This window comes from Macaca nemestrina, chromosome 12, assembly GCF_043159975.1.
Source record: "Macaca nemestrina isolate mMacNem1 chromosome 12, mMacNem.hap1, whole genome shotgun sequence".
In the NCBI taxonomy this organism is placed as follows: domain Eukaryota; kingdom Metazoa; phylum Chordata; class Mammalia; order Primates; family Cercopithecidae; genus Macaca; species Macaca nemestrina.
Window position 1 is genome coordinate 96,339,921 of NC_092136.1, and position 24,882 is coordinate 96,364,802.

The following is a 24,882-nucleotide window of genomic DNA, read 5'->3' on the forward strand; positions in this document are numbered from 1 at the left end:
GAGAGAGAGAGAGAGAGAGAGAGAGAGAGAGAGAGAGAGAGAGAGAGAGAGAGAGAAATCCTTAGTTCTTTATAGCAAAACTAAGGCAAGGATTTAAAGCCATTTCACAAGGCTTTGGAGACAGTTGTGGGATAAGCGGAGGGAACCGCAACCCAGAGAGCAACTTATAGTTGCTAAAATGTGGCTACTGTCAGAAGCCACAGACCCAGTTCCATTCTTGTGGTTGGCAAACGTTACCAAACATTTCCAATGACCACCAATATCTGGTTCCTTCTCCTTCTGAGCACTCAGAAGAATAGACTTATTAGCCACCTTGAAACTGGGTAGTGCCATGAGATTAGTTCTGGCCAGTGTGAAAGGAAGCAGAGCCATCCCAAAGTGTGGGAGGCCCTGGGCTTATTTTGCTCTATATAAACAATTTGATCTAAAAATGTGTATACAATTCATGGGCTCATGTAAGTTACAGTTATTTATCAGTGAATATTTAGAATAGCAATTAGAGAAGAGGTACTTAGGTACTTGATTGCTGGTCAAGTCAGAGCAAGTGAAGATTTTTTTGTAGTGTCCAGGCACCATCTCTTTGGATTCATGTTGGGGAACTATCTTTTGCCTTCTTTATGAGCAAATGCACCACTTTTGGCTAATTTCATATTTCCTACTGGGGAGAAAAAGGTAATAATATTATTACTCACAATGCCATGGTCCATTGGAAGCTGTTTGTATTGGAACAACGTAGATCTTCATGCCTTTTCAGTTTTCTAATTTCGCGGGCTCGATGATGGTTACAGCATCACTCCTGACACTGCATTATCCATCCCACCAACCCTGAATACTGGCTTTGAATGATTCTCTCAAAAGTTGTTACTGTGCTTGTTTGATGATAATCACACATGCAAGTCTAACCCAGTGTATGAAGGAAAGTGTGAATGATAATGCATTTTTGGTTATGTTAAATGTACTGTTCAAAATTTTGTAGTGTAAATGAATTATAGCACATCTTCCAAACATGCTTCTCTTAAACTCCTTAGGCTATAATCACTTCATTCTTAGAATACTATTGCTTTCATTGTTGACTATATCCCTGAATTCCACACACCGACACCGGCAGGAAAGGTAGAGTGAGAAGTGCAGTGCCCTTCACATAAGGAGTGTTTAGTTCCTAATCTGACATGGCTTAAGACAGACCTGGTAGAATATGATATCAGCACAATTGGAAACAAGAGAAGAAATCAATTGGAAGACCCTATTTGACCAGCAATGATCTAAAAATCCATTGAAGGAGAACGGCAATCTCCACCTTTCTTCAAGACTTTCTCTCTCATGTGATGCAAGGGTGACGTTACTGCACTGCATGCCAGCAGTAGGAGGTACACAGAATAAAAAATGCCTTCTGTTACCCTTGGGTGCTGTAGACTGGAGATGTTGTAAATTGAACACAGATGGGTGAGAGCTGACACAGGGGTAGACACAGGGCTCAAACCCAAGAGATGGTGGGGGACAGATGGTAACTCAGAACACAGAACTTGTCTTGGGTCCAACGTGAGTGAGAATCACCCAAAATAGCATGTTGTTACCATTCTGACAGTCAGTCTTGTGTAATTCCATAAAAGAAATATCACACTGCTTGTTGGGAGTAATTTCCTTTAGGCTATCCCCCCAAGCCCCAGAACCAAAGTCAGACATGTGGTGCCAGGATGACCCTGTAGGTGCCAGTCCCAGAGCTTCCTAGAACTCTGGGATGGTTAACTCTATGTATGGGATAGAGGATCAGAGTGTATATTAAAGGGGAAAAATGGGGGTGAGAGCTCATGTAGGTCCTGGTCTTGGCTTGGGGTGCTCTTCCTGGTTTATGCTGCCAGGCCTAGCTAAGTCCCAGGCACTGGTACGGCCCTCCAAATTCCAGATCCCCCTGAGGCGTGGGGCTCAGGTTAAACGGCAGTACTTTCTGGAAGTGACATGTGTCATTTCCAGCCTGAAGTATAGAAAAACCCATGTGCTTTTCTGTTTTCTGGCTGCAGCAATAAAAATGCTGCGTATTCCAGATGGTAAAGCTGCTAACTGTGGAGTCTCAGTCAGCCTGAGATCCTGAGTGACTATGTGGAACAGAGCCTCTTGCTCATCCACAGGGGACGTGTAACCTGAGTCAGAAATAAACTGCTTTTTGTGTTTAGCCTACAAGTTTTATTGTTACAACAAAAAGTCCTAGCCTATCCTGATTAACACAGATCCTCGGTATGATGGTTACTCTCCAGCCACAGGCTAGCCACATATAACAAGAAATACAATGTAGCCACTGTCCTCATGGACCACTCAATCTAGTAGGAGTTACACTTACATAAATGAAAATTATGATACAATGGAGTGCACATAATATTAGGGTGACAGAGTTATTAGGAATCTTAGAGAAAGGGCACCTCTTCTTGAGGGGGTAGTTGGGGTACAGATGGACTCCTTCAAACCTTCAGATGAAGCTAAATTATATTTTAACATCATTTTAGTTCCAAATTGTATCTCCTAGCTGTTGTGGCCTTGAGTAAAGCACCCATCAAATAAGATTGTGTATCCTCTTGATTTGTCATCTCTAAAGAGACAGGGTCCATATCTTTCAACTTGCTTCGTAAGTGCACTCAGCTCCATGCTCTACTTGGTGCTGATGGTGCCAGCTAGTTTCTGATTTCAGCAGAGAGATACTATTGAATTCATCTGACCTCTGCACTGAAAATAGATCTTTGGTGAAAAGAATGCAATGTAAAATGGGACCCTCACTTTTATCCTTATCTATTGGCATAATTGCTGTCTATTTATTTTCAAGTGTTTTGCATGCCAGTGTTTTTCAAGGACTGACTTCTAAATATGCTTCAAAGAGAGTAAAACTGCATAATAAAAATTTCAGAGAAATTTTAAAAAGATGGATTAGTTTGTAAAGGGGCAGGGGTTGAGTGACTATAGAGAATTCAAATGCTTCTCATTACTAGGATAAGTGGAAATCTTTCTTTCCTAAAATTAGAGTGGTTGGGGAAGAAGGGAGCATTTATTTGTTAAAAATTAACCTTTCATGAATTGGAAGAATTGATAATAGGCATAGTCTGAGTAAGTGGGAATTGGTTGACTGGGTAGAAGTGATTGCAGGGGAAGTTCTTGAAATGGAGATAAAGAGCTAGAAGCTTCATGCTTTCTGAAAAATAATATGGAATCAAGTGGATTCAGATCGTAGTTAAGAGTTTGAAGATTTTAGACACTGACAAAAGTATATTTAATTCCTGGCTCTATTTTCTATCTTAGTTATATGTGGCAAATTATTTGACCTATTCATGACTAGTTACTTCTTTAGAAGTTTTAGAAAATATTCAATAATATTTTGGAAGTGGGATAATTGTTCTCGTTACATTAGACTGTGTGATGATTCAAGGAGATACTGAACCATGCTTGGCATAAAGTGCTTAATAAAGAGTAGCCCTTTACTCTTTACAATGCTGATGATTATCAACATTATTAAGTAAATATAGACTTCCTAGTGCTTAGGCTAAGATAAAAGAGTATGAAGAGGCATTTTACATAATTACACCATGAGGGTGTGCCCAAGAAAGAAGCATTATATGTGTGTTTGTACGTAGGGATTCTGGGAGACAGGAATTCATTTTTGCTAGACTGGGTCTTGAAAGACTGTGTTGCTAAAGCTACAGCAGCCATCATGTTGCCATGAGGAAAAAGCCTGGAATTTCTAGTGATAAGCATGAGCAGAAAAGTAAAGCAATACGAAGACAGAAAAATAAAAAGATAGGGGAAATCTCAATCCAGATAATGTATGTGATCTCTGAGTCCAGCCATGCCTAATGTTGGTGCAACCCCTCAACCCCTGGATTTTCTAATTCTTGAGCTAATAAATTCTGAGTTTGAGTCTTTTTTTTTGTTTGTTTTTGTTTTTGTTTTTTTTCTTTTTTTAAAAAATTTATTTATTATTATTATACTTTAAGTTGTAGGGTACATGTGCATAACGTTCAGGTTTGTTACATATGTATACTTGTGCCATGTTGGTGTGCTGCACCCATCAACTTGTCATTTACATCAGGTATAACTCCCAGTGCAATCCCTCCCCCCTCCCCCCTCCCCATGACAGGCCCCTGTGTGTGATGTTCCCCTTCCTGAGTCCAAGTGATCTCTTGTTCAGTTCCCACCTATGAGTGAGAACATGCGGTGTTTGGTTTTCTGTTCTTGTGATAGATTGCTAAGAATGATGGTTTCCAGCTGCATCCATGTCCCTACAAAGGACACAAACTCATCCTTTTTGATGGCTGCATAGTATTCCATGGTGTATATGTGCCACATTTTCTTAATCCAATCTGTCACTGATGGACATTTGGGTTGATTCCAAGTCTTTGCTATTGTGAATAGTGCTGCAATAAACATACGAGTGCATGTGTCTTTATAGCAGCATAATTTATAATCCTTTGGGTATATACCCAGTAATGGGATGGCTGGGTCATATGGTACATCTAGTTCTAGATCCTTGAGGAATCGCCATACTGTTTTCCATAATGGTTGAACTAGTTTACAATCCCACCAACAGTGTAAAAGTGTTCCTATTTCTCCACATCCTCTCCAGCACCTGTTGTTTCCTGACTTTTTAATGATCGCCATTCTAACTGGTGTGAGATGGTATCTCATTGTGGTTTTGATTTGCATTTCTCAGATGGCCAGTGATGATGAGCATTTTTTCATGTGTCTGTTGGCTGTATGAATGTCTTCTTTTGAGAAATGTCTGTTCATATCCTTTGCCCACTTTTTGATGGGGTTGTTTGTTTTTTTCTTGTAAATTTGTTTGAGTTCTTTGTAGGTTCTGGATATTAGCCCTTTGTCAGATGAGTAGATTGCAAAAATTTTCTCCCATTCTGTAGGTTGCCTGTTCACTCTGATGGTAGTTTCTTTTGCTGTGCAGAAGCTCTTTAGTTTAATGAGATCCCATTTGTCAATTTTGGCTTTTGCTGCCGTTGCTTTTGGTGTTTTAGACATGAAGTCTTTGCCCATGCCTATGTCCTGAATGGTACTACCTAGGTTTTCCTCTAGGATTTTTATGGTATTAGGTCTAACATTTAAGTCTCTAATCCATCTTGAATTAATTTTCGTATAAGGAGTAAGGAAAGGATCCAGTTTCAGCTTTCTACTTATGGCTAGCCAATTTTCCCAGCACCATTTATTAAATAGGGAATCCTTTCCCCGTTTCTTGTTTCTCTCAGGTTTGTCAAAGATCAGATGGCTGTAGATGTGTGGTATTATTTCTGAGGACTCTGTTCTGTTCCATTGGTCTATATCTCTGTTTTGGTACCAGTACCATGCTGTTTTGGTTACTGTAGCCTTGTAGTACAGTTTGAAGTCAGGTAGCGTGATGCCTCCAGCTTTGTTCTTTTGACTTAGGATTGTCTTGGAGACGCGGGCTCTTTTTTGGTTCCATATGAACTTTAAAGCAGTTTTTTCCAATTCTGTGAAGAAACTCATTGGTAGCTTGATGGGGATGGCATTGAATCTATAAATTACCTTGGGCAGTATGGCCATTTTCACGATATTGATTCTTCCTATCCATGAGCATGGTATGTTCTTCCATTTGTTTGTGTCCTCTTTGATTTCACTGAGCAGTGGTTTGTAGTTCTCCTTGAAGAGGTCCTTTACATCCCTTGTAAGTCGGATTCCTAGGTATTTTATTCTCTTTGAAGCGATTGTGAATGGAAGTTCATTCCTGATTTGGCTCTCTGTTTGTCTGTTACTGGTGTATAAGAATGCTTGTGATTTGTGCACATTAATTTTGTATCCTGAGACTTTGCTGAAGTTGCTTATCAGCTTAAGGAGATTTTGGGCTGAGACAATGGGGTTTTCTAAATATACAATCATGTCATCTGCAAACAGTGACAGTTTGACTTCTTCTTTTCCTAACTGAATACCCTTGATTTCTTTCTCTTGCCTAATTGCCCTAGCCAGAACTTCCAACACTATGTTGAATAGGAGTGGTGAGAGAGGGCATCCCTGTCTTGTGCCAGTTTTCAAAGGGAATTTTTCCAGTTTTTGTCCATTCAGTATGATATTGGCTGTGGGTTTGTCATAAATAGCTCTTATTATTTTGAGGTACGTTCCATCAATACCGAATTTATTGAGCGTTTTTAGCATGAAGGGCTGTTGAATTTTGTCAAAAGCCTTTTCTGCATCTATTGAGATAATCATGTGGTTCTTGTCTTTGGTTCTGTTTATATGCTGGATTATGTTTATTGATTTGCGAATGTTGAACCAGCCTTGCATCCCAGGGATGAAGCCCACTTGATCATGGTGGATAAGCTTTTTGATGTGTTGCTGAATCCGGTTTGCCAGTATTTTATTGAGGATTTTTGCATCGATGTTCATCAGGGATATTGGTCTAAAATTCTCTTTTTTTGTTGTCTCTCTGCCAGGCTTTGGTATCAGGATGATGTTGGCCTCATAAAATGAGTTAGGGAGGATTCCCTCTTTTTCTATTGATTGGAATAGTTTCAGAAGGAATGGTACCAACTCCTCCTTGTACCTCTGGTAGAATTCAGCTGTGAATCCATCTGGTCCTGGACTTTTTTTGGTTGGTAGGCTATTAATTATTGCCTCAATTTCAGAGCCTGCTATTGGTCTATTCAGGGATTCAACTTCTTCCTGGTTTAGTTTTGGAAGAGTGTAAGTGTCCAGGAAATTATCCATTTCTTCTAGATTTTCCAGTTTATTTGCGTAGAGGTGTTTATAGTATTCTCTGATGGTAGTTTGTATTTCTGTGGGGTCGGTGGTGATATCCCCTTTATCATTTTTCATTGCGTCGATTTGATTCTTCTCTCTTTTCTTCTTTATTAGTCTTGCTAGTGGTCTGTCAATTTTGTTGATCTTTTCAAAAAACCAACTCCTGGATTCATTGATTTTTTGGAGAGTTTTTTGTGTCTCTATCTCCTTCAGTTCTGCTCTGATCTTAGTTATTTCTAGCCTTCTGCTAGCTTTCGAATGTGTTTGCTCTTGCTTCTCTAGTTCTTTCAATTGCGATGTTAGAGTGTCAATTTTAGATCTTTCCTGCTTTCTCTTGTGGGCATTTAGTGCTATAAATTTCCCTCTACACACTGCTTTAAATGTGTCCCAGAGATTCTGGTATGTTGTATCTTTGTTCTCATTGGTTTCAAAGAACATCTTTATTTCTGCCTTCATTTCGTTATGTACCCAGTAGTCATTCAGGAGCAGGTTGTTCAGTTTCCATGTAGTTGAGCGGTTTTGATTGAGTTTCTTAGTCCTGAGTTCTAGTTTGATTGCACTGTGGTCTGAGAGACAGTTTGTTATAATTTCTGTTCTTGTACATTTGCTGAGGAGTGCTTTACTTCCAATTACGTGGTCGATTTTGGAGTAAGTACAATGTGGTGCTGAGAAGAATGTATATTCTGTTGATTTGGGGTGGAGAGTTCTATAGATGTCTATTAGGTCTGCTTGCTGCAGAGATGAGTTCAATTCCTGGATATCCTTGTTAACTTTCTGTCTCGTTGATCTGTCTAATGTTGACAGTGGAGTGTTGAAGTCTCCCATTATTATTGTATGGGAGTCTAAGTCTCTTTGTAAGTCTCTAAGGACTTGCTTTATGAATCTGGGTGCTCCTGTATTGGGTGCATATATATTTAGGATAGTTAGCTCTTCCTGTTGAATTTATCCCTTTACTATTATGTAATGGCCTTCTTTGTCTCTTTTGATCTTTGATGGTTTAAAGTCTGTTTTATCAGAGACTAGTATTGCAACCCCCGCTTTTTTTTGATCTCCATTTGCTTGGTAAATCTTCCTCCATCCCTTTATTTTGAGCCTATGTATGTCTCTGCGTGTGAGATGGGTCTCCTGAATACAGCAGACTGATGGGTCTTGACTCTTGATCCAGTTTGCCAGTCTGTGTCTTTTAATTGGAGCATTTAGTCCATTTACATTTAAGGTTAAGATTGTTATGTGTGAACTTGATCCTGCCATTATGATATTAACTGGTTATTTTGCTCGTTAGTTGATGCAGTTTCTTCCTAGCCTCGATGGTCTTTACATTTTGGCATGTTTTTGCAATGGCTGGTACCGGTTGTTCCTTTCCATGTTTAGTGCTTCCTTCAGGGTCTCTTGTAAGGCAGGCCTAGTGGTGACAAAATCTCTAAGCATTTGCTTATCTGTAAAGGATTTTATTTCTCCTTCACTTATGAAACTTAGTTTGGCTGGATATGAAATTCTGGGTTGAAAATTCTTTTCTTTAAGAATGTTGAATATTGGCCCCCACTCTCTTCAGGCTTGGGGAGTTTCTGCCGAGAGATCTGCTGTTAGTCTGATGGGCTTCCCTTTGTGGGCAACCCGACCTTTCTCTCTGGCTGCCCTTAAGATTTTTTCCTTCATTTCAACTTTGGTGAATCTGGCAATTATGTGTCTTGGAGTTGCTCTTCTCGAGGAGTATGTTTGTGGCGTTCTCTGTATTTCCTGGATTTGAATGTTGGCCTGCCCTACTAGGTTGGGGAAGTTCTCCTGGATGATATCCTGAAGAATGTTTTCCAACTTGGTTCCATTTTCCCCCTCACTTTCAGGCACCCCAATCAGACGTAGATTTGGTCTTTTTACATAATCCCATACTTCTTGCAGGCTTTGTTCATTTCTTTTTCTTCTTTTTTCTTTTGGTTTCTCTTCTCGCTTCATTTCATTCATTTGATCCTCAATCGCAGATACTCTTTCTTCCAGTTGATCGAGTCGGTTACTGAAGCTTGTGCATTTGTCACGTATTTCTCGTGTCATGGTTTTCATCTCTTTCATTTCGTTTATGACCTTCTCTGCATTAATTACTCTAGCCATCAATTCTTCCACTTTTTTTTCAAGATTTTTAGTTTCTTTGCGCTGGGTACGTAATTCCTCCTTTAGCTCTGAGAAATTTGATGGACTGAAGCCTTCTTCTCTCATCTCGTCAAAGTCATTCTCCGTCCAGCTTTGATCCGTTGCTGGCGATGAGCTGCGCTCCTTTGCCGGGGGAGATGCGCTCTTATTTTTTGAATTTCCAGCTTTTCTGCCCTGCTTTTTCCCCATCTTTGTGGTTTTATCTGCCTCTGGTCTTTGATGATGGTGATGTACTGATGGGGTTTTGGTGTAGGTGTCCTTCCTGTTTGATAGTTTTCCTTCTAACAGTCAGGACCCTCAGCTGTAGGTCTGTTGGAGATTGCTTGAGGTCCACTCCAGACCCTGTTTGCCTGGGTATCAGCAGCAGAGGCTCAGTTGAAAATGCAGAAATCACCGGTCTTCTGTGTCGCTCGCGCTGGGAGTTGGAGACTCGAGTTTGAGTCTTTTGAGTTTTCAAGTACTTGCAACAAAAAGGATCCATTAAAAATAATTAGTTTTTGATAAAAATAAGGGTATTTTCTCCCCTCTTTCTTTCTTGAGTTTAGACATGATACCTGGAGCTATATTTGCTGGATATCCACCTGGAGGCAAAAATCTTGAGGCAAAGGCTGACAGAAATGCTGACATAGTTATCTTGACAGTGTAGAGCTATGGAAGTAATGCCAAACTCACTTTTTGTATTAGTTTATTAGAGATGCCATACAAAGTACTACAGATTAGGTGGTTTAAATAACAGAAATGTATATTCTCACAATGCTGGAAGCTAGAAGTCTGAGATCAAGGAGTTAGCTCGGTCGGTTCCTTCTGAGACCTCTTTTCTTGGCATGTAGGTGGTTATCTTCATGTGTTTTCCTGTGGTCCTCCCTCTGAGTGTGTGTGTGTATCCAAATCTCTTCTCTGAAGGATACCAGTCATATGGGATAAAGTCCCACCCTAATTACCTTATTTCAGCTTTAGGATCTTTGTAAAGATAGGATCACATTCTGAGGTACTGAGGATTAGGACTTCAACATATGAATTTTGAGGGAACATGATTCAGCCCATAACACTTTTATTATAGAAAAGCAACACGTAAAAAAGTCATAATATTTCAGAATATTTTGTTAATATTTTAGAAGCTAAACAAATAGTTTAAACCCTGTTGGAAGTAGTTCATTTGAATTTCCATTTATGTAGATATATTTCTTTTGACTCACTAGGAGCTGGGCTATGATCTCATGCTCTGGTAATACATACAATTCTTGAAAGAAAAGGGTTTTTAGACAAAAGATGCTTTGCTCTTGAGTTCAGGGAATATAGATTATGTTTCTCCTTCATTTTATAAAAACGGACTGTTTTTCCCCCCACAGAACTCCAGGGAATGAATTTAGGGCTTTAATAACTTAGATCATAGGAGGAGGGAAACAAAACCCAACAATGTGGATTGGGCTTCACAAGGGCATGATCCCAGGCATACAGAAGGAAGTTTGACCGAGAGGATTAATAATATCTCCTGCCATTACCAGAGTACTGTGTAACTCCTGGAAGCCAAAAAGTAGCCCTCTTACCCTTTCTCTCCAAGACTAGATCACTTTACTCAGTCCTAAAAGTTGAGCTGATAATTGCAAATGTTAACGTTTTCAACTACGCAGTGGAGGCATTGCCTTTTTGGGAGCTTAGTGAGCACTTCAGCAGACTTTCTGTATCTCCCCAGGGCGTGAAAAACCTGCACAAGTTGGATTCCAGGCCTGTTACGTTTAAAAAAGAAAAGGAAAAAGAAAAAGAAATTTATCTAAGTGCCGGGAAGAAAAGTCAGGTTTTAAAATATTGTCCATGATTTGTTTTCTAATAGCTTCTAATTTCTCATGGAGGCAATCGCATTTGAAATGAGATTTGAGTAATAAGGAAAAGCATGGTATCCGAAAACTATTCATACATATACAATAAAGCTTTAATGATTTTTTTCTTCCAAGATTTTAGTATAGGTTTGATCCTATGGTCTTTATATAGGTTGAGCTTTTACATTTTTTAAATGAAATTTCAGCTTGATTAGGAACTCCAACCGGAGAGGGCTGATCCAGATTAGAACCCAGAGAGCTTATTCACCCACTGTATTTTGCCCAGTAGAGGGCACTTGGAACTCACACATAAATTGTAGTGGCAGCAGTGGTAGCTGCAGCAGCAGCATTTAAGATATTCATTTTCATTGCCATGGTGATTCTTTTTTTTTTTTTTTTGAGACGGAGTTTCTTTCGCTCTTGTTGCCCCAGGCTAGAGTGCAAGGGCGCAATCTCGGCTCACTGCAACCGACGCCCACCGGGTTCAAGCAGTTCTCCTGCCTCAACCTCCTGAGTAGCTGAAGTTACAGGCACCCGCCACCACACCCAGCTAATTTTTTTGTATTTTTAGTAGAGAGGGGGTTTCACCATGTTTGCAAGCTGGTTGTGAACTCCTGACCTCAGGTGATCCGCCCGCCTCGGCCCTCCAAAGTGCTGGGATTACAGGCATGAGCCACCGTGCCTGGTCGCCATGGAGATTCTTAATTAACAGATAACATCAGGTTTTCATTGACAGGTTTTCACTGACACTAGTAAAATGAGGTGACTGTGACCTTGATTAATAAAATGCGTAATCATTTTGGAAATATCAGGAGTTAGAAACTACTTAGATATGTCTTCTTGGTGATTGTGCTGACCTGTAATCAATATAAACAAAATCTAAATTGCAAATTATTCTTCATGTTACATCCCCAGGGTAAAAATTTTATTTCTTTTTTAAAAAACTGAGTATATACTTGTGACAGCTTTAGGATAAGAAAGTAATAGACATATAACGTCTATTATTATTACGTGAGGAGAATTGAATTGCTTAATACTTTTAAGTATCAAATAAACAAGTTTCAGGCACAGGAAAAAGGAGCCTTATAATGTTATGAAATCTATTTCTAAGCTTCAACGTTTTCCCCTTCGTCCTCAGAGTACAGATTAAGAAGCAAAATGAGGAAAGCGACATTCTCTCTCTGTTCTGTTTACAAGTCAAAAGCTTTGATATACCACTAGAGGGCACTCATTACCCTGTTATCTTTCTGAGGCCTTTGGCTCAGCAGGGTTGCCATTCAAACGGAATCTCTGCATTTACTAACATTTGTGAATTATTTAGGAATAATCAGAAACACCCCACAATTCTGGACAGATTTTTTCTTTCTAATGCTTCTTCTGATTGTGACAAAAAGTCCTTGACTGCATCAAATGTAAACTAGAGGGACTTAGCAAATTCAGATTGCTTTTGCAGCCATACATGAAATGTACTTTTACTATCATACATTTTTAATTTTTATAAAGCAAAGTAAAAATTTAAGAACATTTATGCTTCTCTTTTTATGTTTTTGCTTTTATAGAAGCAATTCTAGATATTAATCACTTTGGAACTACATCTTTGTGATGTTTCACAGCATAAAAATCAACTACTACATTGGTTTCTTACTGTTTCTTTGCAGAATGATGAAAAAAAATTAATCTCGTGAAAATCCTTCTAATTGCACCAGTTTTCTGCTGTTGGGTAGCATATCTCTAACTCTAAAATTTTATTACTCAGGTTTTTCTGAGCGTGTGGTTAGGTTGTATTATTATTTTCAAATATTTACTCCACCTTCTTCCCAATGGGAGGAAAATTACCCACGCCATCATGCTGAGCTTGGTCAATGGAATGTGAGAAGAATAATGATGCCAATTGCAAGCAAAGACCATAAATATGATTTAAGAATAAAGGCATTAGCCTCTTGCCTTTCCCTTTTGCCATGAGAATGCATGTGTTATGAGAATGCATGAATGGCTGCCTGTCAGCCTGGGTCCCTGAATGTGAAGCTCTATGGAACAGAGCCACGGTTTTCAGAGCCAAGTGACACTCGCTGGCATGTTACTTGGGCAAGAAACCTGTTTACTGTTGTAAGCCACTAGAGTTTTAGGGTTGCTTTTTGTGCAGCAAACCAGCAAACTGACTTGTATAGAAATTGATATGAGGAGTGGGGAACTATTTTATGAAAATAAAAATGGTGTCACAATTGCTTCAGGATAAAGCAGTAGGTGGTAAGAAAACTGGAAAGGAAATTGAAAAACAGTGGTGATCGATGTAATATAGTTTTTCTGCAATGGTAATAACTTTGGAGGCAGAGAGTGTACCTCATGAAATTGTAGCTTTGGCTGGCGAGGCATTTAAAAAGAATATTACTAGTGTGAGTTGGTTATTAGTTACATTTGATAAGATATTTTTAAAAGGAAATAAACACAGAAAATAACTGACCTGTTTGTAGGAAGGAGCGAAATAGAAAACACAGAGTCCTAAATCTTGGGATTTCAGAGTTGAAAAGTGAAACCGTTTTCAGTCATCAATTGACAAAAAATAAAATTAAGAAAGGTTTTGAGCCAAAAACACTGATTAAGACATAGGTACAGCTAAAATTAGGGGTGTGGTCACAAATCCTAAGGGCACAATTCTGCCACAGCTAGATAAGCGCACAGTACCTTTAATTAAGTCTAAGGAAAAACATACGTCTACAAAATAATTGTGGTAGCAGCTACTGGCACACAGAAATGTAACCATATAGATAAATAGCTAAATCTTTGAAAGAGTTGTACTGCCAAAAGCACTATCATCTTCAATTCAAAGAAACTTTAACTGTTTGAGATGATTTGTGCCCCAATTTTCTTGGGCAAGAGGCAGGCTGAGAAAGCTGCTCCTTCCCCTAGGATGTTATTGTCTCCGATGCTCTCCTCAGGTGCATCCAACAAGAATAAGGTAAAAGAGAAGATGTTCTAGAGGGTGGATTCAAGACAGAGAGAATGATGGACTGAGGGTATCTCCACTTCTGCCTCCTCAAGAGCTGAATAGAGGCTACTCAAGAAACATTTCCTACTCTAGGTTAGGAGGCCTCATGATGCTTGTTCAGCAGAATTTCAAAATTACTGTGTATTACTGATGGCTAAGTGTCTCTCTTCCTTCCTCTTTATGAATGGAGGTTTCATTTTAGTTGTTCTGTCCCTGTTTCACCATTTTATATGAGTGTGTATGAGTTATTTTATACCTGACTTAGAGACTACTACAAGATAAAACTTTGCACCTGATGCCATAAGTGGATGAGATTTTCAAGGTATATTTAATGGGAGCGAGTAACTTTGAGTGAGAAAGGATGGCAAGCCAATATCCAGAAAAGGTGTTCTTTGATCAGTTGTATATTCTTTGCAAATGTGTATTTCCCTCTCCTGCTATGGGGAGAATGTATTTTCTTGCTTCATGGACGTTGGACTACTCCATGTGACTTTTTTTTTTTTTTTTGGCCAATGGAATGTGAGCCAATGAGACAAACATTATATTTGCACAGAAGCTTCAAAAGTGATTGCTTCTTGTTAGCCTCTGCCACAAAAGTAAGCATCTTTCCCTGAGGTCCTGGGATGAAAGGAAATATGGTGCAGAATTGAACAAAGCTCTAGTATCACCATCCATTCCACAGATGCAGACATGTGAGTAGGAAACAAATGTTTGCTGTTACAAGCCACTGAGATTTTAGAAGGTTTCCTTCATGGCAAGCTCGCTAATGAAGGACTCAAGATCTTTTTTGAAATTACCTTTGCAGTTTTGTTCAAGGGATGTAGTGCCCATAAAAAATTTATTAGTTATTTAAGAAATAATCATTTAAACTATAGTGTTCCAAAAAATCTTAGCTTATATGCCAAATAAAATGAAATGTATTTTTCTTTATTAAAATGAAGCAAACACTTGCTGATGTTGAAACCTCAACACACAGGAAATTAGAACATTAGAAATTAGAAAATAGAAAGACAATTCCGTAAGGTTATTGGTTTTATTTAGTAGGAGTTTGTGGTATATGTATAGTATGTTAATGAGTCAAATCAAACTATTTGTAATATAGGCCTTAAGAGTGAACTGGACACTTTTGAAAACTATAGATGCATTACTGACATACATGTACTACTGAGAACTGTCAGATTATATGTGTGAACCTTTGCCAGTGACATTCCAGTTTGGTAATGTGTCATACTAGAGCAACAGGATCATTTAGAAGCATGCCTTATGTGATGTGATACTAGTAGTGAAGTAACAACATTTGCTTACAATTTTTCTTTTACAAATTAGACTGGATTCAAGACTATCCCTATTGTAACCCCAGGCTTACTTTCATTCCAGCATGCTTTCTTATGTGGGAGAGTAATGGAGCATCCTAGTATATGTAGCATCCTAGTAACCCCACAAAATCACAGGTTGATTTTGTTTGTGTTTCAGGCCATTATATATGTTGCACTTGGAAAATGTGTTCCACATGTGAACCTCATCTGTCATGTGAATGTGTAGCAGGGGTGAGATTGAAACCTCTTGAATTCCTGTGAGAACTGACATGCCTTCTAGTGGAGAGAAATCAAAGATCAGGGGTGGGATGCTGATAAGCAGGCAGACCTCTGCTCTTCTAATTCAGAAATAAGGATAAGCAGAGAGAATGAGGAGTGACACCTAAGGGTAAGCTAAGAAGGGCAGAATGGTTCTTCCGTTCAAAATTTTTTTCCATGCCAATTTTTCCATTTGAGTCAATATAAGTCTTCTTCTAAAATGCAAAAACCCACTAAGAATAGTAGGCATTCAACTTTTCTTTTCTTTTTTCTTTCTTTTTGTTTATTTTGAGACAGGGTCTTACTCTGCCACCTAGGCTGGAGTGCAGTGGCGTGATCTTGGCTCATAGTAACCTCTGCCTCCCTGGTCAAGTGATTCTCCTGTCTCAGCCTCCTGAGTAGCTGGGATTACAGACACCCACCACCATGCCCAGCTTTTTTTTTTTTTTTTTTTTTTTTTTGTATTTTTAGTAGAGATGGGGGTTTCGCCATGTTGACCAGGCTGGTCTTGAACTCCTGACCTCAAATGATCTGACTGCCTTGGCCTCCCAAAGTGTTGGGATTACAGGCGTGAGTCACCACACTTGGCCTCAACTTTTATAATGCTTTAGTTGGTAATTCCTTGGAGGACTCAGAGTCCACAGAAGGGGATCTTTCTGGAGTTAAAAGTGTTGAGGTATAAGGTAGATCTGGGTGAAGGTACTATAAAGAGCTGTGCACAGCTACAACCCCAGGTTTATGCCATGTCAGGCACGTGCTGGGCACTCAGCAGATGGGGATGAATGAAAGGAAAGACCATGTTAATGTTTGCTGTGGATATTTAGGGATTTGGGAATCTTCCCCCAGACTAGTTTTCTTGCCTCACATCATGCCATTTTCTTTACCAAATCCCACATAGAACATGGTCAATTCCCCGGACATATCTCCTATTATGAGACTTTTGTCTGGGTTGCTTTTTCCATTCTCTCAGACATAAATACTTACAGATCCTTTCATGCCCATTTCAAATGTCTCTACCTCTGTGATCTCTGATTGATTCCCTTGGTAGAATTAAGCTCTCTCCTTCCCACTTTAGTTTTATTCTTCTAGATACTTCTCACTTTTTACTCTCATTACCTGTTTGGGTACTGTGGATGTACTGAGGTCAAGACCCAAGGCTTATTTATCTGTGTCCCTGCCACAGCACCATGCATATACGAAATGGGTGCTCAATAAAAGCTAATTCATGGAGTAGAAAGGAGGGAAGATATTAGAAAAGTTATATAGAGGCAAAAATGACAGCAGATAGCTGTCACAAGAAACTTCATTCATTGTGAAGTTAGGGTGACAGCTGGCCCAGGTGCCCTTGGGAATCATTTTCCTTGCAGACTTTGGTATTTGACATAGTGCTAAGTAGATTTTAGTGCCTGTAAATAACTCTCCCTCATATTAGATGTTTGGTTGTGACTGGCAGTGGGTGTGTGGTCAGCAGTCTTTTCCATGCTGCCTACCTTATCCTGTGACTTACAGACACCGCAGTTATTGGAGAGCTTGTGTGGCTTCTTGGAGTGCTGCCTTTTTACCTACAAAAGATGTTGATTGCCTTGGGCTGAAAAAACTTGCTTTTTCTGACTTTTGTATGCCAGATTGGCTGCGGAAGTGTTATGAACATTTCTCAGCCTTTTTTCTTGTTCAAAGCTGTGCTTTCATGTGCATGGTACATTTCCTTGGCTTTGACCTGCTTGAGGTCACCCCCACTTTGGCTTGTAAAGCAGCATCGTTTGCAGATTCTACTGTCGTGCATCCTCTGGGTACAAAATGCCTGGTGATGCTGGTGGCAGAAGGCTTTGCTTTTTTGCCAGATACACTAGTTTTGCTGTTGTGCTATAAATGTGCTATTATTTATTTCTTTATTGGAGAGTGTAGGTGTGCAATATAGAGGGAGAAGAAGGGAGACAGGAATAGAGGGGGAGAGAGGGACATATGAGAGACAGGTATTCTCTGCTATGCAATGTTAAAATATTATTGAGGCTGGGTTAAATGCTGAAACTATCTACCAGATGCATCTCTGCATTATTTGGAGATTTTCTGCCTTTAACAGGTACTTCCACATTCCTATTCTACATGTTTGTTCTTTGGCTTCCCACAATGTCATACGTCACTGGACAGTGCTGGTACTGCTAAGAATTGTTGCCATTTATTGAATACTTCCTTGGGCCAAATACTGTAGTGAGGGCACCAGACATGTCATAGGTCTAATTATCATAAAAGTATCGTGATATATGAACAGTACTATTTTTAACAATCTCTAGATGAGGAAACTGAAAATCATATGGTTTGTGTGATTTGCTCAAAGCCACCCGTCTCAGAAAAAGCAGTATGTAGATTTGGGATCAAACTTTGGGCTATGTGATTCTGACTCATATCTTTCCCCTGTGTCATGCCATTTTTATTTTCTGTTTCCTGCTATTACCCAGCATTCCACCCTCCTTCATGCTGCCCTTCTTTCTCAGCCCCTTGTTTTCTGCTGAAAACTAATGAGTGAATCAGAATCTCTAATCTTAGAGACTATGGTACTTAGTATATGCGCCATTTTAGATAGTATATTCATTCTTGAAAGGGGAAATGGGAAAAAAGGACATAATACCTTCAAGCATTCATAGTATCTTTTTTTTCCCCCTAAAGGTTCTGAAATAAAGACTTTTTTTGAGAACTCAGGTCCCTGAGGGATGATGCTGTGATAAGAGGGTCTTTTCAGGGTAAATAAACATCCACTGCCCCTCATGTTTTCTAATGATGCCCAGAAGCCAGATAGGGTTCAGAAGCAGGAAAGGTACTCAATTACTATTTGTTTCCTTTCAGACTTGATGTGGCTGCAAAATCCCACTCAAGTCTACTTAGATACATCATAGAATCAGGGAATATTGGATTTGAAGGAATTTCATTAGAATAAAATCTAACCCAATGATTTCTTACCTGGAGCATGCATCAGAATCATTTTTTGAGCCTTAAAATTACAGACTCCCAGGCCCAGTATCCCAAGATCCTTACTTTTTAGGTCTTAGATGGTAACTGGGTTCAATAAGTGATTCTAAATTGCAGCTAGGTGGAGAATCATACATTTAATTTATTTTTCATGATATATGAATACTTTCTTGCTTCATTTGATTTTCTATTTCTTCATTGCATCCCTGGGAAATATGCAGAGAGCAGAACATGAAGATTATTTTCTGCTCAGTTCCACAAAGAAAATCAGTGGCTAGGGTATTACATGAATTAGGAGTGACTACAATCTTCAGGCTTATTATTGGAATAGAGTGCTGTGTTAATTTTTCAATATATTTTCTTTCAAAGAGCTTTTTCACCTATTCCCATGCCTCTTTCTTGACACTAATTATTTTGACATGGATGATCCTGGATAATTAGGTCAATAATTCCATAGATGTTATTAGCCTTTTAATTTGGAATAATTTTCAGAAAAAATGGAATCAGAGGGTGAGATACTTGGCTTCTAGCTCTGTCATTAAAAGCTATAAGCTTTGAAAAAGTCAGCCCATTACTGTGAGACTCAATTTCCTCACATGCAGTTTGTTTAGATGAACTTTGAGGACCATCTCAATTCTAGGAATCTAAAGTCTCCCACTAACTTCTAAGCTCCTTATTGTCCACTTGAACATTGTTTCTGTTATTTTTTTCCTGGATTCCTGTTATACTCAGTAGCTTTCATAGTAAAAGAAGACTTATATTCTCTCATATTTTCTGTCTCACTGACTCAGCCTTTCAAAAATTCCGAGACAAAAGGAGAGGCTTCAAGATGGCTGAGTAGAAGCACTTGGTTCTCACCTTCTCAAAGAAGAAGAACCAAAATAGTGAGTAGATAATCACACTTGGAATAAATCATCTAAGAGAGAACACTGGAATTCAGCTGAGAACTGACAGGAGAAAGGAGAAGGAAGTGAAGCAGGTAGCTCATCTGGGATTGGTTGGGAGGCTGGAGAGGCTCCTGAGTCCAGGGAAAGGGTAAATGAGTGACCCCTAGTGGCCCACATTCCAACCATTGAATGCTTCTCAGCCATGGGAAAGCCCCAACACCCTTGTGGTCACTGAGATTAACATAGGAAGCTGCCTGGAGACTGCATGAAGGCATTGCTTCAGAGAGGGAGCTCACACTGGGTGCTACACACTTCTCAAGTCCTAAGCAGCTGCAGCAAGCCACCATATTGAGAGCCCAGCCCACAATGGACTGCATCTTGCTTGGGTACCCAACAGCCCTTGCATTTCCATATCTCTGGAGCCCCTTTGACATCCCCTACCTGCTGACTGCTGCTGCCAGAGCTAGAGCATGAGCCATTGGCAAATATCCCCACTGCCTACAGTAGTAAAGCCATCATGCACATTCATGCACCCCCCCACCCCAAAACAAACTCCTGCCAGCAGCAGTAGTTGCGTGCTGTTGGCTGTCACCGTGGGGGCTGAAGTGCAAGTGAAGTGCATTCTTCCCAGCCACCTGCATATGGCTGCTGCCACTAAAAGCAACTCCACCATCCTCAGTAGAAGAGCTGCAGTGCAGCCCCTGCTGCCCTCCCCTGGACATTCTGCCTTGGGCCTGGGGATCACCTTGCCTCTGCCTACCATAGCCAGTTACTGCAGACACCACTGGGGGATCTGAAGACAGGTCCTCCTTGCCTGGCTTTACCGCCCCAGTGTCTCAGCATGCTGCCCAGGTGCCTGGGGATTGCCCAGCCCAGCCCATCACTGTTGCCACCTGAATACTCCTCCTGGGGTCCCAAGATCTAGCCTACCCAGGCTGCCACTACCACCAGAGCTGGCACTCACCTGCATGTGCCACCTGGGAGGCTGATGACTGGCTGACCCAGCCCATTACAGCCATAGCCAACATCAGAATGGACTGCTTGAAATCCAGAGGTTTGTCCTGCGATTGCTGCTGCCATTGCCCATGTCACACCTGCTGCCCGGGGGCCTGAGAACCTATTCACCTGCTTGGACCACTGCTGCTACTACTGGCACTTGAGCAAGCCACATGGAGGCCCAAGAATCAGCTTGCTTGGACCTGCTAATGCCAGTGGCGGTATAAACCACCCACCACCCTGAGGCCCAAGGACAGGCATGTTTGGCCTGTTGCTGACAGCACTGGAGTCTGAGGAAAGGCCCATCTGACATCCCCATCCTCAGAAAAACTTCACCAAAGCTTTCACTAACAACCATACCCTAAGCCACTGTGGAAATCACAGACACCACTGATGCTGTGTACAATCAAATAAATCACATAAAGACTACACTCCTGCTTGCACCTAGAATCAAAGTTAAAGTGCCCTGTGCATCCAACACCATAGATGCATCTTTAGGAAACAGTTTTCCCGATGCAAGCAAGTTAAAAAAACTGGAAGAAGCAGCTATTACACCAGATACATCAATATAAATGTAAAGACACAAGAACCGTGAAAAAATAGGAAACATGATACTTCCAAAGGAACACAGTAATTTCCCAGAAACAGAATCCAATCAAGAGGAAATTTATGAGATCCTAAAAAAGGAATTCAAAATAATGATATTAAAGAGGTGGAGTGAGAAACAAGAGAAAACCAAAGCAATATAAGGAAATCAAAAAAACAATTCAGGATATGAATGAGGAATATGCCAAAGAGATAAATATAATAAAAAAGAACAAACAGGAATTCTGGAACTGAAGAATGTATTGAGTGAAATAAAAAATACATTCAAAAAACTTCAACAATAGGTAGATCAAGCAGAAGAAAGAATTTTAGAACTTGAAGACAGGTCTTTTGAAATAACCCAGTCAGACAAAAATATAGCAAAAGAATAAAAAGCAATGAACAAATTCTGTGTGACATATGGGACACCACAAAGTGAATAAATATTCAAATTTTTGATGTCGCAGAAGGTAAAGAGAAAATAAAAAGGATAGAAACTTATTTAACAAAATAATAACTGAAAACTTTCAAAGTCTAGCAAAGAGATTTAGACACCCAGATAAAAGCAGCTTAGGGATTCCCAAGTAAACACAATGCAAAAAGACCTTCTCCAAGGCATATTATAGTCAAGCTATCAAAAGACAAAGACAAAGAGAGAATTCTAAAAACAATAAAAGCATTTAGTCACTCATATGGGAACCCCAATTGTCAGAGGCTTGTGAACCAGAGCAACTCCATCTGGGATAGATGCTGGGAAAATAAGGCTAAGACCTGCTGGGCTGTGTTCCCAGATGGTGATGGCATTCTAAGTCACAGGATGAAATAGGAGGTTGGCACAAAATACAGGTCATAAAGACCTTGCTGATAAAACAATTAGAAGAAGCCATCTAAAACCCACCAAAATCTCTCATCCAAGTATTAATCAGGCCTGACCCTGCTTAGCTTCCAAGATCAGATGGGATTGGGTGTGTTCAGGGTGGTATAGCCACAGACAAACCCACCAAAATCAAGATGGCCATGAGAGTGACCTCTGGTTGTCCTTGTGGCTACACTCCCACCAGCACCAGGACAATTTATAAATGCCATGGCAATGTCAGGAAGTTACCCTATATGGTCTAAAAAGAGGATAGCATATCATCAAGAAATGACCATAAAAATGGGCAACCAACAGCCCTTGGGGCTGCTCTGTCTATAGAGTAGCCATTCTTTTATTCCTTTACTTTCCTAATAAACTTATTTTTACTTTATGGACTCACACTGAACTCTCTCTTGCATGAGATCTAAGGACCCTCTCTTGGGGTCTGTATTGGGACCCCTTTCCTGTTACACTATCAGATTAACAGACGATTTCTCAGCAGAAAACTTGCAGGACAGGAGAAAATGGGGTGATATATTCACAGTACTGAGAACACCACCACCACCACCACCAACAACAACAATGACAAAACACTGCCAGTCAATGATACTATACCCAGAAAAGTTATTCCTCATAAATTGAGAAATAATCTTTCCTGACTAGAAAAACTGAGGGAATTCATCACCACTAGAATGGTCTATAGGAAATGTTTAAGGAGTTCTGTACTTTGAAGCAAAGGGATGATATCTGTCATCATGAAAACACACAGAAGTATAAAACCCACTGGTAGAGAAAACACAAAGAACAGAAAGGACTCAAATATTACAGCTAAAGAAAATCACCAATTTACAATAATAAACAATAGGATAAAAAGAAAAGTAACAATAGGATATGCCAAACAATCAGATATTAATAAAATGACAGGAATAAGTCCTCACATATCAAAAATAACTATGAATGGAAATAATTAAGCCTTCTACTTAAAATATATAGAATGAATGAATGGATAAAAAATTACTGAACTATATGCTGCCTATCAGAAACTCATCTCACCTGTAAAAACATATGTAGTCTGAAAGTAAAGGATAGAAAAAGAAAGCAAAAATGAGCAAAAGAAACTAAAACTATGTCAGATAAAACAAACTTTAAGACAAAAACAGTAATAACAAGACAAAGGTAAAAAGACTTTATAAATTTATGAAATTTATTATATAATGATAAAGGATTGATTCAGCCAGAGGACAAAAAATTATAAACAGAAATGCAGCCAACACCAAAGCACCCAGATATATAAAGCAGATATTATTAGATCTAGACAGAGAGATAGATTCTAATGCAATAATAGTTGGGGACTTCAACACCTCTATCTAAGAGTTAGACAAATCATCTAGACAGAAAATCAACAACAACAACAATAACAAAATTGGATTTAAACTGCATTTTAGACCAAATGGACCTAACAAACATTAATAGTACATTTCATCCAAGAGCTACATTCTTTTTGTCAGCACATAGAACACTCTCCAAAATAGACTACATGTTAGGACACAAAACAAATCTCAACAAATTTTAAGAAATCAAAATCATATAATATTTCTTCTCAGACCCAATGGAATAAAACTAAAAATCAATACCAAGGGGAAATTTGGAAATTGTACAAATACGTGGAAGTTACACAACATGCTACTGAACAATCACTGGGTTAAGGAACAAACTAAGGAGGAAATTAAAAAAAAATTCTTCAAACAAATGAAAATCAAAGTACAACATATCAAAACCTATGGGTTACAGCGAAAGCAATGCTAAGAGGCATGTGTATAGCAATGAACACCTATATCACAAAGTAGAAAGATTTCAAAGAAAAATCCTAACAATACACTTCAAAGAACTAGAAAAGCAAGAGCAAACCAAACCCAGTATCAGTAGAAGTAATGAAATAATAAATATCAAAGCAGAACTAAACTAGAGATAAAATAGAAAGGATCAATGAAATGAAAAGTTGGTTTTTTGAAAATGTAAACAAAATTTATAAATTGCTATCTAGATTGACCAAGAAACAAAAAGAGAAGACCCAAATAAACAAAATCAGAAATGAAATAGGAAACATTACAATGGATAGCATAGAGAACAATCACCAGAGACTATTATAAACAGCTAAACACTAACAAACTGGAAAACCTTGAGGAAATAGATACATTTTTGGACACATACAACCTACCAAGAATGAATCAGGAAGAAATAATAATAATAATAAAACAGGACAGACCTTTAATGAATAATGAGATAGAATCATAATAAAAAGTCTCCCAACCAAGAAACATCCAGGACCAGATGGCTTCACTGCCAAATTCTACTAAACATTCAAAGAACTGGCAACAATTCTCAAACTATTCAAAAAAAAATTGAAGAAGAGGGAATTCTGCCTAATTCATTCTATGAAGCCAGCAGTACTCTAATACCAAAAACAGACAAGGATACCATGCACAAAAAAAAAAAAGCTACAAGTCAATATCCCTGATGAACTTAGACACAAAAATTTTCAACAAAAAATGAGCAAACTGAATCCAGAAGCACACCAAAAAGATAATACACCATGATCAAGTGGGATTTATCTCAAGGATGCAAGGATGGTTCAACATACACAAATCAATAAACGTGATGCACCTTATCAATAAAATGAAGGACAAAAACCATATTTTATCTCAATAGAAGCAGAAAAAGCATTTGATAAAATTCAACATTACTTCATGATGAAAACTCTCAACAAACTAGGCATAGAAGAAGCACAGCTCAATATAATAAAGGCCATATATGACAAACTCACAGCTAACATCATAGTGAAGAAGGAAAAACTGAAAGCTTTTCCTCTAAGAACTGGAATAAAACAAGGATGCCCACTTTTACCACTACTATTCAATAAAGTACTGGAAGTCATAGCCAGATCAATCAGGCAAGAGAAAGAAGAAAAAGCATCTGAATTGGAAAAGAGGACGTCAAATGTTTTCTTTTTGTTGACGATATGATCTTATATCTAGAAAAATGTAAAGGCTCCACCAGAAAAATCTTTGATCTGATAAATAAATTAAATGAAGTTGCAGCATACATCAACATATGAAAATTAGTAGCATTTTGATGCACCAATAATAAACTACCTGAGTGAAAACTCAAGAAGGCAATTCCATTTACAATAAGTAGCAAACATTTAGGAATAAACATATGCAAGGATGTTGAAGATCTCTACAAGGAAAACTTCAAAATGCTGATAAAGCAATTGAAGAGGACACAAGCAAATGGAAAGACATCTTATGCTCATGGATCAGAAGAATTAATATCA